The 15,408-nt window shown below is 40.5% G+C and overlaps 1 protein-coding gene across 8 annotated transcripts in view; it reads right to left on the bottom strand.

Moving 5' to 3' along the window:
• ENAH (ENAH actin regulator) overlaps window positions 1-15,408 on the bottom strand; it is a 1,657,477-nt gene that overhangs the window by 791,042 nt on the left and 851,027 nt on the right. The window lies entirely within an intron of this gene.

The following is a 15,408-nucleotide window of genomic DNA, read 5'->3' as shown; positions in this document are numbered from 1 at the left end:
TGTAGTATTGATAGTGGATGGTGACAGTTGCTCTGGGGGAATGTGCTTTATTTTCCTAACAGTAACTTATCTAACCTAGCTCTGGGGGGAATATCCGATTATGCTTTTTAAAGATGTTCGTACTTGGAGTTTGCCTTATTACTTGTTATTGTCAGGTTTAGTACTTGAAAAGTGTTGAATTTAAGATGGCATTATTTTGCATATTCACTGTATTAGAGTTAGAGTGAAGAGAGATGTGCAGTGTATGAAAAGTTTGCGTTAAGTTTTGTACACTGTTTTGTTCCAACCTGCATGGTCCAGGGTGAATCTCATGGTCACGTTTCTGAGTGGGAAATTAGCGTTGTTGGTTTGTTCAGCTGATTCAGCATATTGAGGTTGCATGTTATTACTTATCCTGAAACAAAAATGCTTAACAGGAAAATAAAAATTTAAGATGAAAAGCGAGTGTATCAAAGCCAATGGGAATCAAACTACTTGATTACAAACAGGAATAAAATTCAATGTCTTGTTTGCATGCAAGTTTTGTCAGTGCCTAAAGAGTATAATGTGAATTAACTACAGTACATTACACAGTAAAACCTTTGATATGTATAGTGGAGAATCAAGATGCACCACTGCAGAATATATATGCACCAATCCAGTTTTTTTGCAAAACTTAGCAATGAACAAAGTTCTAGCCTTGCAGCTTTGTACAAAGTAGCAGTGGAGTTAGCGAAAGCGAAGAAGCCTTTTAGTGACTGTGTGATAGTGAACAAATGCGCAAATGAAATGGCAAAACAATTTAATGAGCCAAAATTAGTTGAGAAGTTCAAAACAGTGGTATTATCACAACATACCATCACAAGATGTGTACAACACCATGGATCACTCTCTCTCTCTCTTTCGGCTTTTCCCGGTTAGGGGTTGCCACAGCGGATCACCTTGTCCGCTCATGATTGGTAGTGGAGTTTTACAGTGTCAAGTTGCCAGCCCAGCGCCCAACCTTCCGCGGAAGGCACACACGCACTCACGCCTAGGGCCAGTTTTAGCGTGTCCAATCGTACAACACACGGATCAATAGGTTTCAAAAAAGCGGTGTGATTTAATAGCAAAATGTGAGTACTTTTCATTGTGCCTGGATGAAAGTACTGAACAAGCAAGACGCGAATCAACTTTGAATTTTTGTTAGAACTATTCAAGAGGGCTTCACTATTAATGAAGAATTCCTCAGTCTTGTATCTTTACATGGGACTACTAAAGGTACTGATATTTTCGAAGCAGTTCAAAAGTCTGTTATGAACTATGGAGGATTTGATAAATGCTCCTGCATCATTACAGAAGGGGCCCAAAGCTATGACATGGACTGGATGCAGCTTTTGTGGACTATTGATACAAAATAATATTAACTGCCCTACTATTCATTGCATAATTCACCAAGAAGCACTCTGTGGAAAATTTCTGCGTCAAGTCAATGCCATGAAAGTAGCTGTAAAAATAACTATTACTATAACAGGAGGTAATAGATCTGAGTCATCGTACGTTTTGAGATTTCTTGGTGAAATGGATGCTGCATATATGGTGATTTCACTGGTTGAGTGCTGGAAAATGTCTGGAACGCTTTTTTCCCCATTTGGAAAGAACTACCCATATTTCTTAAAAATGAAGTGAAGTCTGACAACAGAACTTGAAAATCTAATGCAAGATCCCATATTTTTATCAGATCTTGCATTTATAACAGATATAACCAACCATTTGAATGAGCTGAACTGCAGGGCAAACAGAATATTGCCAACTTATATGGTCATTTGAATGGCTTTAAAAGTAAATTGAAGCTTTTTAAATCAACATTGGGTAATGATATTTTTCATTTTTTTCCAAATTGCAAAGAACATTTTGAAGAAATGAAGAATTTTTGTGGAAATATTTTCAGCTCATGTGAAGTAGTGTGACATGATCATTGAAGACTTTGAGAATCGATTTGGTGATTTTCACGAAAGATTTTAAGGAAGTTGAAGATATTTCACATTTTTCACAGCCCTCGACTGTCACCACTGAAAACTGTAAGATCTGACCTTCAGCTGGAATTGTGCGATTTGCAGTCAGACCCTTTTTATACTAACAGAAGTGAAAAAAAAAGATTTTTTTAAATTACTACCAATAGAGAGGTACCCAAAATTGAAGACATTTGGACTCAAGATGTGCTCAATGCTCGGGATCACATATCTTTGTGAAAGCACTTTTTCAATGTTGAAATTCATTAAATCAAAGTACAGATGTTCATTGACAGATGAGTCTCTTGCAAATTTACTGCGACTGGCAGCTACAAGTATCGACACTGATATAGCTGCTTTAGTAAATGAAGCCGAACTACCGCAGAGCTCTCATTAAAGTGAAGAGGTTGAGAGATATGCTGGTCACAAATGAAGACAGGATTTGGTCGTAACTTTAAACAGAGATGAGGTAAGCACTCCAGGACAGACATTCAATTTCTAAAAAGGACTTATTTTTTTATGCATTTGAATCTAACAAATTCCAGTGGTTCAGACCTGTAAAGAATGTCTTAAGCACAGAGCCAGAGACTGCAAAGAAGAGTGAGCATGCCAAAGGAAACACTGACACTGCTAACAACTGAGTTATGAGGGTTAAATGCCAGCAGGTTTAATATTTTACTACAGCTAGAAAACTGGCCCTTAATGTAAAGACATTTGTTCTTTAAAAAATTACTAAATCTTGTTTACTATTTCAATAAAAAACTTTTATAAGCACCATGACTTTTCTTTCTTATGAAATTTTTGAAGTGCTTTCTAAACCTAACACCGTAGGACTCTCCAAGTAATTTCAATATATGTACTGTATTTATTATTATGGATGAGGTCCTTGCATAAATGTTTATTTAATGCGGCCCTCGGATTACCTAAGGTTGGAAAGCCCTGCCCTAAACGATGGTACAATCTAGTTCTTCGTAACAATTTCCAAGCACTTCAACAAAGACGAAAGTAGTTCACACAAACCCAGCAAAGGATTTCATAACTTGCCTAGATGTCTGGGACACAAGCAAAGTTTTAATTTTAAGAAAGTTGACATTTTGACTATGAAAAACAAAAACACAAAAAACTCCTCTGCAAGACCTCCATTCCCCTGAAATACAGATAAAACACATTCAGAAGTGTAAGACAATATGCTGATTATCATCCCATGAACTCATTTGCTCACAAAAGTAAACCGCCAGTGCTAACATATGTGGTGACACCATCCCCATCCAAGATGCTTTTTCGGGGACAGAAATAGCAGGATGAGCAACCATTCCCCTCTGCTTGTCATTTTAAAGAAAGAAGTTAGCTGCTTTGCAAGAAAAGGATGCCAGAGGTCCCTCCTTTCTGTTTTTTTTTTTTTTTTTTTTTTTTTTTTTTACTTATTAATTTATTTACTCAGTAAAAACATTCTGTTTAGCTTTTGAAACCCTTGGATTGTCCAGAGATTAAACTGAAAAAATGACAAAAGAATCCACAAACATACCTAAGATTATCTTTCGCTTAAGGACTCTAATGGATGATACTCAAGGAAAGAGGCACTGGTCAACTTACAATAAATGTTTGGTGTAGAGGTAAGTACATTAAGCTGTACATGCTCAGATGACGTCCGAAAATATTAACAAAAATAAAAGACAAACACCACCATCTCACTGTTACAGCAGTAGCATATTTCATGTCTGTTTATGTAGAATATGATGCTGTCAGTGATCTGGTGATCCCCCAGAACGCCAGTGTCTGTCCTGCAACAGACTGGTATCTTTTCCAGAATTAATTTGCTGCCCTGTCCCTAATGAGTGCAAGGAGTGGTTCTACCTTCCCAACCATGCATGGGATTAAGTAGGCAATTGGAGAATGAATGCAAATGATCACAGCCCATGACCAGCATCACTGAAAAACTCTTTTTAATAAGTAGGTAAGACAAACTGCAACATTTGTTCTTACAGTAAGGGTCATCCATGCAATCAGCAAAAAAGGGATAAAGCCCTAACTACAGCCCAGGTTGGGGGGGGGGGGGCATGGTAGTCTTGAAGAGTTTCAATTGCAGAAGTGGGCGACACACGCTCAGTAAGATCCCCTGCATACCAAACCCTAAAGTATGTAACTGGGCAAGTACTATGGCTAGGACTAAAAAAATACCCCCCTCCCAATGCCTTGTTAAATGTAGACTCCTCTTGGTCAGCTCTTCCCAGTGGAGAAGGGAACAAATGGGCCAACTGGCTGAGAGATGGATGGTCAGATGAGGAAAAGTGCCAAACAAACTAAAGATTTTACTAGGATTGTCCACTGAAAGATGCTACCTGGTACAAACAGGAGGAATTTGTTCTATCTTGGGTCCAAAGTCGCATCTCTTTGCAGGCTTGTCTACAGTCTGTTCATTTCCTCAGTCTTTTCTACAATCACTAAAGCAGTATTCATAAATATTTTGATGGAAAGGTGATCGCTGAATTCAGAGCATCAAAAAGGAACAACCAGGGACTGCCCAAGAAAAATCAAACAGAAGCCTTTTAACCTAGAAGGGTATATCTGAAGGATCCATGGCAGAAGCCTAATTCCAGCACTTCCCATAACAGTCACACCTAAAGACACTGGAAATATGGAAACCCCCAAAATGCTGGTCTTACTGAATGCAACCAATGATAAAAAAGTGTGCATACTGTAATGTTCCAAGCATAAGTTGTACAAGTGGTTGTGTTTTCCATTCGGTGACCAATTGACAAGTATTTTGGTTTACTTAGACTAGAATATGAGCCTACACTTGCCCAAACTTTGTAGCAGAAATTGTACGTTTTTCAGAGTAGCTAACAAATAAAGTATAAAATTAACTACAAAGCCAACTATAAATATAAATGGAAATAACTTATGGATGCCCCCACCCCTACTTTGCTATTGGGATATTCCACCTCTGAGGAGACTTACCTTGTTTTGGACAAAAACAGTTATCCACTTTCCATAATGCTGGATCTTGATTGATTATCCATGTCTGTCCACTTCACTGGATGGGACTGGCTCACAACTAGGTGCCAATATGGCAAACAGCTTTCCTCCTATAACTCAAACTCCTTTCCTACCTTCCACAATGCACCACTCATCTCAGATTGGGTTTGATTACCTGACCATCTGAAAAAACTTTTCATAGGAAGAAAGGAAGTACCATTTAGCAAGAAAAATGAAGACTGCCTCAGAGATTTGGTAACGTCCATCAGGAGATAACATACGATAATTTTGAAAGGGCATGAAACGAAGGCTGGTAAGTGGATGGATATGGATAATCACGATCAAATGTTATGGCAAATACATAACTATAGTATCCTGGCTTATCCAGTCTGTCCACTTCACTGGATGGGATAAGTCCCCGATGGGATAAGTCCCCAGCTGACATCCTTGATGGCATGACAGAATACCACAGAGTATGGTGGTCTTGGACACAGATATCACATCCAGCTTCTAATATCAGCTGAAAGGATGCAGAGATGCCCAAATGGCTGTTGCACAAACAACGGAGGAGTTTTTGAAGAAAGTGGTAAAAGTGGCAAATGCCCTGGTTGACTGTGCCTTTGGTTTACACGGGAGAGGTTTGTTGGATGAAGCAAAATGTAAGAGATGCATTCATAAAGCCATCTGGATAAGGTAACTTCAGATAATTTTATTTATTTACTTGGTTATACATTGTTGATTGGGTTAGCCCCACTAGACCAATAGTTTCTTTTCAGGTGAGACCCAACTTGGTATTTATAGTGCTTAGTGGATGGCCAAGGCACAGGGGAACCTCCCCTCCTCTTTTTTTTTTTTTTTTTTCAACAACAAGTGCCATGAGATCTTTTACATCCACCTGATCTACTACCAACTCAAGCAGATGGAACCATGATTTAATGTCTCATCCAAAGGACAGCACAGTCAGGAGTATGATGACCCCCTTACACTGTACTGCATATTCTCAGTACTGTAAAAATGAATCCAAGCACCTGGGTTGTGAATAGAACCCACAGATATCTGATCTTCCAGCACTAAATGAGTTTGTGGTACCTGTTAAGCTGACGACACTTTGTCCTAAAAGAGTTTGTTTAGCGCAAAGAGAATCTCAGTTGTCTATGTATATCCAAACAATGTATTCTCCCATTAGAATAGGATGGGGGAAAACAGGTAAGTGCAGAAGATGGTTTAGAGCAGACTTTGAACCTTTTGTTAAAAAAGACATGAGGAAATCATATCCTTATGGAAGACTAAGCAGGAGCGGCCTTAGGTCAACTGGTGCCCTAGGCAAAAGGGTTCCATGGCGCCCCCTACCACACCACCTGGTGCCCCCATCCTGGTCTACCCCTATCACACCATCTGGTGCCCCCATCCTGGTCTACCTACACCAAATAAATACTGGAAAAGCGCCCCTGCTACAGCGGCGCCCTAGGCGGCTGCCTAGTTGGCCTATGCCTAAGGCCAGCTATGAGACTAAGAAGGGGGGGGGGGGTTAATAATAAAGCTTGCTGCTCCAAGATCTTTCTAGCTTAGGTAACAGGCACAAGGAAGATAGGTTTCCAGGACAAGAATTTTAGTTTGCAGAATTGGGGAGTTCAAAGGAAGGTTAATTTTTAAACACAACTGAGATTCCCAAGGTGGTGCAAGATCTTTTATAGGAGAAGCAAGTAAATTATGACAGGAGAGGGATTGAAAATTGACTGGCTTGTGAAAATTACAGAAAGCTGCCAAATTAACTTTTACAGTTGAAAAACTAGATCCTGCATCAAAAAGTGAAACAAGAAAAGGACTAAATGAACAGAGGCAGAAGAAAGGGCTTGGACCTCTGAGTGGCCTAAGGGGGATTTTTTTTTTAATTTGCTCTTGTACAGCTTCCATATAGATAATTTCATAGAAACTGAGAATCTGGACCAACTCTGTGGAGAGCACTGGATCCCTGGCCATGCAATCAGTTGAAGGGATCTGATATTGGTATGAGGCCTGCCTGACAACTGGGAGAGAAGATCCAGAAAGAGAGCCAGTACCAGACAGACCCACTTGCCATGATGCCATACTTGCAGAATGTGCTCACATGCACTTTTCCAGCTGATGGATGCAGATTACTGGGCAATGGCACATCACAATCTGCTGCTGCTAAGAGTGGTGATGAAAGTTGCTCAGATGGCTGGTGACATGCTAAGCTGCCGCCAGTTCTGACAGAATAAAGGGCAATGCTGAAGCACTGCTATTGCAGACCAGCCGGAGCAGTGAAATGGAACCACCTCTGTCTTACAGCTGACATAGTGGGATTAAGTCCTCAGAACGTCACAAGAACCAAACTCTTATGATGCACATGCTCTCAAAACATTGTTTTTAGAATGAAAAAAAAATGCAAGCAAATGCTGTTTTAGCAGATGACATTTGGGATTCAAGAATGAAGACGTGTTGTACAAGCAGAAGTCAAATCCTATCCTTCATTTTATGGCAACTCCATTTTTTCCAGTTTTTGTGGTACTTCTGAGTATTCTGACCATTATGAACTACAAGACAGTGCTACCAAACATGATCAGAGCTGATCTACAAAACTGATTTAGCAGTTTGTATTAGTATACCATGGACAGACAATGAGCCAATGAACAGCAGTCTCCTCAACATTTCTAAAAAATCTTCTGGAATGAGACTTGGCCACTGATTACCCAAACAGTATACTGATGCTCTCTATAACATGAACAATTGCTTTTCTACACAATGTACACTGTACAAATGCCTCTCATTTCTTCGTATACAGCTCATCTACTATCAAGAAATCTCTGAAACACACGCACCACACACAAGAGAAAGAATGTGGCACAGCAAGATGCTCTGGAACCTTCTATAGAATGCCCACAGGAAATGGAGAACAAACAATGTGCCTTCAGTTTAGAAGAAAATGATCTAACAGAAGAGTTGCTTGATTTAATAGAAATGGATAGACATATTAAGATCAATAAAAGAAATAGACTGCAGAAGGGTAATAAAACCCAAAAAGTCAGCAGTTTAATAAAACAAATGAATACAATAATTAGGACTGTCCATATAGATTCACATGATAATATAAGTAAATAGAATACAATACTATGCAGCCAAATAAGTCCTACCACAAGAAACTGGGTAGTAAATGAAAGGAAAAGGAGAAATCGAATGCCATCATGGAAGTACCGAATGGAGAAAATTATAAAGCAATTAAGACAACATGCGTCACTGTTAGAAGAGTATAGAAGAGGGAACAGATAAAAATACTCAGATAGACGTGATAAAAACAATGTGCAGTATTAGAACGGATCACGAATTATTGTGCATTATTGCAAATAAACTAAAAATATCAGCACAGGCAGAAAAAACTTGGAAGACGCACACAAATATAAAGGAAAAGTACAAAATAAGCAATTTACTGAGGACCCAAAAAAGTTTTATACAGAATTGGAAAACAAGGTAAAAGGAATTGAAAGACCACCAAAAAAAAAAAAAGAAATGGATACATTTTGGAGAAAAATTTATGAAGATCCTGTGGAACACAACAAAGATGCTAAATGGATAGAAACAGCAAAAGAAAGAATAAGAAGTTCAAATGTACAGGATATGAAACGGGATGAAGTAACGGCCAGAGAGATTGAAACAAAGTAAAGAAAAGCCTCTAATTGGAAAACTCCAGGCCCAGATGTAGTACCTAGTTTCTGGCAAAAAGTATTAACATGTCTGCACAAAGACTTAGCAATGAGTAAGAACTGTGTGTATGCACACCCTGAACAGACCCCAGCCTAGCTAACAGGAAAAACAATGCTCCTACTTAACAGCAAACCTGCAAGCTACCCTAAGAACTACAGACCAATAACTTGCCTTCCAACGATGTATAAACTATACACTGGAATTGATGCTAACAGGGTTTATAGTCATTCAGAAAAAAACTCAATTATGGCAATAGAACAAAAGGGTAATAAAGTCATATAAAACAAAGGATTATTTCATGTTAAATAAAGTCATAGTTGAGAACTGTAAAAAGGGGAAGAATCTAAGTATGGCATGGAGAGACTACAAAAAAAATTTGACAGTATCCCACATTCATGGATAAGAGAGTGCTTAAAATGTTTAAGATCCACCCTACACTGAAACTGCATCACAGCAACCATGAAACAGTGACTGACCACTCTGCAGTTACGCTATGATAAAGGATATAAATAATTCCATGGATAAAAATTCAAAGGTGGATATTCCAAGACGACTTGTCACCGATGCTCTTTTGCCTTGCCCTTAACCCATTAAGCGGTCTACTTAACAGATTAGGTCATGGCTATAACTTGGCTCCCAGAAAGCAACAGTGTAAAGACTTTTCTCTCTGTATATGATTTAAAACTGTATAGCTCATCAGATGAGGAACTGAAAGCACAACTGCAAGTAGTCAAAACTTTTGCAGATGATATAAGAATGTCATTCGGTCTTGATAAATGTGCAAAAGCAACCTTTAAAGCAGGAAAGCTGCAGCACCAAAAAACATCAGTTTGGGACAAGAATGTGATATAAAAGAACTTGAGTAAAAGGGAGTGTATAAATATTTGGGAATTGATGAAGGAGCAACAATAAACCAAGAACAAATGTGAATAAAACTCAGTACGGAATATTTTAGAAGACGTAAATTAATCCTGAAAACAGCATTGATATCTAGCAACAAAGTTCAAGCTATAAACCAATTTGTTCTTCCTTTCCTAACTTACAGTTTTGGAGTGACTGACTGGTCCCAAAAGGTGCTTGACAGATTAGACAGGAAAACAAGGATGCTTCAGTGCTCATCAAATAATTTATAAAAATCAGTGCATACCAAGATTATAGTCCCCTTTCTGAGGTTATGGGACTCTGATTACATGTATAGATCTGTAATCTTGGGACTGCATACATATCTGCTGACCTCACAAAACCCAAACATAGTGTAAGTCTTGAAACACGAGAATAAATCTAAGAAGGCTTCCATGCTTAGTCTGACAAAAGCATATTGGCGTCAAGTGGGAATGGAAATAAAATCAGAAGTAGATAAAAATTGGGCAGCAACTGAATGTGCCAAAAAACTAAAAGACTATAAGGATAAGAATTGGATGAGAAGGCAAGAAGTGTGGAAAATGCATAAATATAACTGCAAGTATAGAAAATTCCTGGAATAACCTCATGTTGATCAAGATCAAATGCAGGAATGGCTAAGGAGAGGTGAATTTAAATCAAAAGATGAAAGGTTAATATTGGTGGCCCAAGATATTGGACTACGTACCTGTTGGTTTACAAAGTCCATTGAACGTGGGAGAAACAGACAAATGCAGGTTTTGTAAAACAGAACTGGAAACAGTTATACACCTTTTTGCTGACTGTGACATACCAATGGCAGGACTGTATACTGAAAGGCATAATAACTTGGCAAGACTGTTGCACTGGGGATTGTGCAAACACTAATACTGAAGTAGCTGAAAAACAATAGAAACATGAGCCACAAAGCATCACAGAAAATGATGAAATCTACATCACATGGGATCACCCATTACCAACAGTTCAAAAGACAGATGCAAGAAAACCAGATATAGTAGTCCATGAAAAGAAGACAAAAGTAGCACTGATCATTGAAATCGCTACACTCGGTGACTACAGTGTCCTGGGTAGAGAGAGACAAAGTTATAAAATATCAGGATTTGCAGGCAGAACCAACAGTGATGTGGAATAAAGATACCCTGACAGTTCCAGTAGTAGCAGTATTTAGCTATGTTACTGATGCATGTAACTCCGTATGAATTGCAGAAGTCATTACAGGGGACATTGCGGGTGCTGCAAAGAGCACTTCTGGCTAACATCAAAGACTGAAACAATACTAATTTCATGAACTTTAAAGTACAGTTTTGTACCTACCATAAATGTAGATGTTCGAAGATCCACATTGCTGCAGTCATAACCTGTGGGTAGTCGCTGTCCTCGGTCGGCCCGAATACCAAAGTATTAGGCTGGCGTCAGTCATGGGCGCTCAGATCTGACGTCAGTGCGCCATGGTATTAAAGCGCATGACCGACGTCATATCCTCAGTCTTTTCTTGCCCCAGATGTCAGAAGGCCCTAAAAAGAAAGGCCACAGCCAAAAACAGGAAAACCTCCAAAATCCATGTACAAACAACATCTACCACCCAAACCATACAACCACTCCAAACTACAGAGGGGAAGGAGGGAGGGTAAATTGGACTGCAGCAATGTGGATCTTCGAACATCTACATTTATGGTAGGTACAAAACTGTACTATGTTCTTCATCTCACATTGCTGCAGTCATAACCTGTGGGTAGAATCCCAAAGCAAAGGTAAAGGGAGGTTGGCAAAATCATAAAGCATTGGGAGCTGCTAATATGCCCTGTAAGACTGCAGTGGCAAACCCAGCCCTAGATTTGGAATAAAGAGGGAGATGGTAATGTTTAGAAAAAGTGTGCACTGAACTCCAAGTAGCTGCTTCCAAAATATCTTTAGTAGCTACACCCCTTAAAAAAGCAGTAGAAGTGGCAGTAGCCCTAGTGGAATGAGGTCTGATTCCAGCCGGAATCTCCTTACCATGATGAGAATAACAAAAAGCAATACAATGGCCAATCCACTTAGAAATAGTTTGTTTTGAAACAGGTTTCCCCTGAGAGCCCAAAGCAAAAGAAACAAATAACTGTTGAGACTGTCTGAACCTTTTAGTCCTGCTCAAATAATGCAACTGTCTGTGAATATCCAAAGTGTGCAAGATTTTCTCCCCTTTATTTTGGGGATCAGCATAAAAAGTAGGCAAATGAATAGATTGGTTCAAGACCACATTTGAAACCACTTTAGGCATAAAAGTAGGGTTAGTACGCAGAGATACCCTATCCTTATGAAAAATCAGGAAGGGTTCAACTGCCATTAGAGCCTGTAATTCAGATACCCTTCTAGCAGACGTAATGGCCAACAAAAAAGCCGTCTTCCAAGACAAAAACTTTAACTCAGACGTAGCTGCATTTTCAAAAGGAGGTAAAGTAAGTTTTTCCAACACAAAATTGAGATCCCAGGAAGGAGTAGGAGCTCTACGCGGGGGTCTTATGTTCTTTGCCCCTCTAAGGAATTGCTTAAACAAAGGATGAGAGAATAATGGTGGGTCACAGTCATAGTGAGCAGAAATGGCTGCAGCATGAACTTTTACAGAGGAGAAAGACAAACCCTTATCTAATAATTCTGTAAGATATTGAAGAGAAACACTCAAATCAGGCCTGGAAACATCAAAGCTCTTTGCTTTGCTCCAAATAAAAAATCTCCTCCATTTATCAGCATAAACTTTCCTTGTACTAGGCCTTCTGGCCTCCAAAATAACATTCAAAACTTGAGGAAGCTGCGACCCTCCAGGTTCTAGAACAGGATATGCCAGGCTGTTAGATGCAGGGACTGAATCCTGACATTGAGGAAATGATTGCCTGCCTGAGACAAAAGGTGTGGAATTGAAGGCAAAGGCCAAGGAGGCTCCCGTACTAAACTCCTCAGCAGAGGGTGCCAGTGCTGTCGAGGCCAATCTGGAGTTTTAGAATCATGGAGGGCTTGTCTTGTCTGACCTTCAAGAGCACCTTGGGAAGGAGAGGCAGAGGAGGAAAGGCATAGACGTGAAGATTGCTCCAACTGAATGATAGAGCATCCACTTTCCAAGCTGTTGGATGAAACATCTTTGTGCAAAACTTTGGCAACTGGAAATTTAGTGGAGAAGCGAACAGATCTATGTCTGGAGTCCCCCATAACACTGTCAAACTGTCGAAATACATGAGGATCCAACTTCCACTCGTGGGGATCTACTATCTGTCCGCTCAAAACATCTGCTAAGGAGTTCTGTGCTCCTGGCAGAAACCTTGCCTGAAGAGTGAGGTGCAAACTGAGAGCAGTCTCCCACAAAATCATAGCTTGCCTGCAAAGAGGGTACGAATGGGTTCCCCCTTGCTTGTTGATGTACCACATGACAGTTGTGTTGTCTGTTTGAATCAACACTTGTCCTGGGTGAAGTATATCCTTGAAAGCCATCAATGCAAATTGGACTGCTAACATCTCCTTCAAGTTGATATGTAAATGTTGAAGTCTGGCAGGCCACGTGTCTTGAACCCATTTTCCATTGAGGTGTGCTCCCCAAGCCTTGTCCGAGGCATCTGTCGTTAAGATCTGACTCGCCTCTGGTCGGGTCACAGAGAGTCCCTTGTTTAGGTGACATTCCTGAGCCCACCACAAAAATTCCTTTTGAATGCAAGGTATTATCTGAATGACAGTGTCCAGATCGTGGCAGTGTTAAGGCCCATATATTTTGAGATACCATTGTAGCTTCCTCATATGCAGTTTGGCATTGGGAAGCACCAGAATACAAGATGCCATGAACCCCAAGGCTTGAAGGACTGTCCTTGCAGTCAGCCTGGACCGTAGACACAATTGTTGGAAGTAAAGTGTAAGGTTCCTTTGCTTGTCCAGGGTCAAAAAGGCCATCTGGGAAGCTGTATTCAGTCTCACACCCAGAAAGCACATTTCCTGAGAGGGTACTAGACTGGACTTTGTTTCGTTCACAGAATACCCTAGGCACCTTAACACTGCCATAAGATACTGTAGATGGTGAAGTAGCTTGTTTTTGTCTTGAGCAAGAATCAGGCAATCGTCCAAATAAGGATAAATTTGTATTCCTCTTAACCTTAAGAAGGCTATCACCGGAGCCAGAACCTTTGTGAACACCCTGGGCGCAGTAGATAAGCCAAAGGGCAATGCAGAGAACTGATAATTTAAAGTCCCAGCCCGAAAACGCAGGAATCTCCTGCAACTGGGCCTGATAGGAACATGAAGATAAGCCTCTTTGAGATCCAGAGTTACCATCCAGTGATCTTTGCCCAACAGAGGCAGAAGTTGTTGCAACGTCAACATTTTGAATTTTGGAATGTCCAGGTATGTGTTGAGGATAGATAAATCCAAAATTGGCCTCCAAGTGTTTCCTTTCTTTGGTACAAGAAACAGGCGAGAATAAAATCCTAGGCCCAATTCTGACAGAGGGACCTGTTGTATAGCCCCCATTTGAAGAAGTAAAGAAATCTGTTTGTGAGCCTCTACCCTTTGCTGAGGAGGAACGTCTGGCATGCCTTTGAAAGGAGGCAATGTGTGGAAATAAAACTTGTAGCCTCGGTCTATAATGTCCAACACCCATTTGTCCTGGGTGACTAAAAGCCAGTTTTGCTTGAAGAGTGCCAACTTTCCTCCCAGAGGAGCTGCCAGACAGGAAGGATCTGGCAGCTGAAGATGCAGGTCATTGGGCCTGTTTACGAAAGGACTGGCCCCTGCCCTCACCTGTAGATTGTGCAGGGGAACTCCATGTTCTAGGCCTGAAAGAACCCTGAGCTCCGCCCCTACCACGTCTAGATCTGCCCCTAGACTGTAAATCAGAAGAAGGGTAAGCCCATCCCTTAGTAAGCCAATTCCTGCTAAACTTAGGGGGGCTGCACCTGCAAAAAATCTTTAACAGTCTGCATAGACTTAGCTTTGTCTTCCATTTTCTTTAAGACAGACTCCACAGGAGAACCAAATAAAACTTCAGACTGCAAAGGAGCATCCAAAATTCTAGCTTTAACATGCTCTGACAAGTTCTGATCCTTAAGCCAGGCGTGCCTGCGAATAACTGAACCAGTGGCAGCCACCCTGAAAGAAGCCTGTAAAGCATCGAAACCACACTGCAAAGAATGCTTACCCACCTGATCAGAGGCATGAACCAAATCCTGTAATTCCTTACACTCTATGCCCTCTGCCAAAGCATCTACCTTAGATTTTAACTGAGTAAGGAGAAAATTCTGGTACTTCAACATATGAAACTGGCAATTCAAAGCCCTCATTGCTAGAGTGGAAGAGGTATACACTTTTTTACCCCACCTATCCAAAGCTCTAGAATCTTTATCCATAGAAACTGGATTCTTTACAACAGAAGCCCTGACACCCTTAGGTCCCTGGCTAATAGTTTCTGGGTCAGCCCTTGGGCTCTTATACAGATATTTATGAGCCTCTGGCACTCTGTAATACCTATCTGGTTTAACTGGCGCAGGAGGCAAAGAGTCTGGATTAAGAGAAGCCTCAGAGAAAACATCCTGAACAACATCCAAAACAGGAGGTATAGCCAAGGGCCGATGTTGTGGTAAAAACAAAAATTCCCTAAGCCTCTTTCGGGAATCTGAGAAATCCTGACCTTCCCACTTAAAATGCTCCCTCATAGAATGCAGGGTTTCTGAAAAAGAAAAATCCTCTGGAGGAGAAGCAGAAGGACTGGAATCCTCTGCGTCTGAATCAGAATAAGGAGGAAAATCCTGAATGTCTTCAGCCGAAGACTCTGAGTAATCTGAAGCCTGTTCCAAACTCTCCACCTCTGGCTCCACCCTAGGCCTCTTAT

Source organism: Protopterus annectens, chromosome 1.part2 (assembly GCF_019279795.1).
Source record: "Protopterus annectens isolate FY-2018-M chromosome 1.part2, PAN1.0, whole genome shotgun sequence".
In the NCBI taxonomy this organism is placed as follows: Eukaryota; Metazoa; Chordata; order Ceratodontiformes; family Protopteridae; genus Protopterus; species Protopterus annectens.
This window is presented reverse-complemented; position numbering and strand designations above follow the sequence as displayed.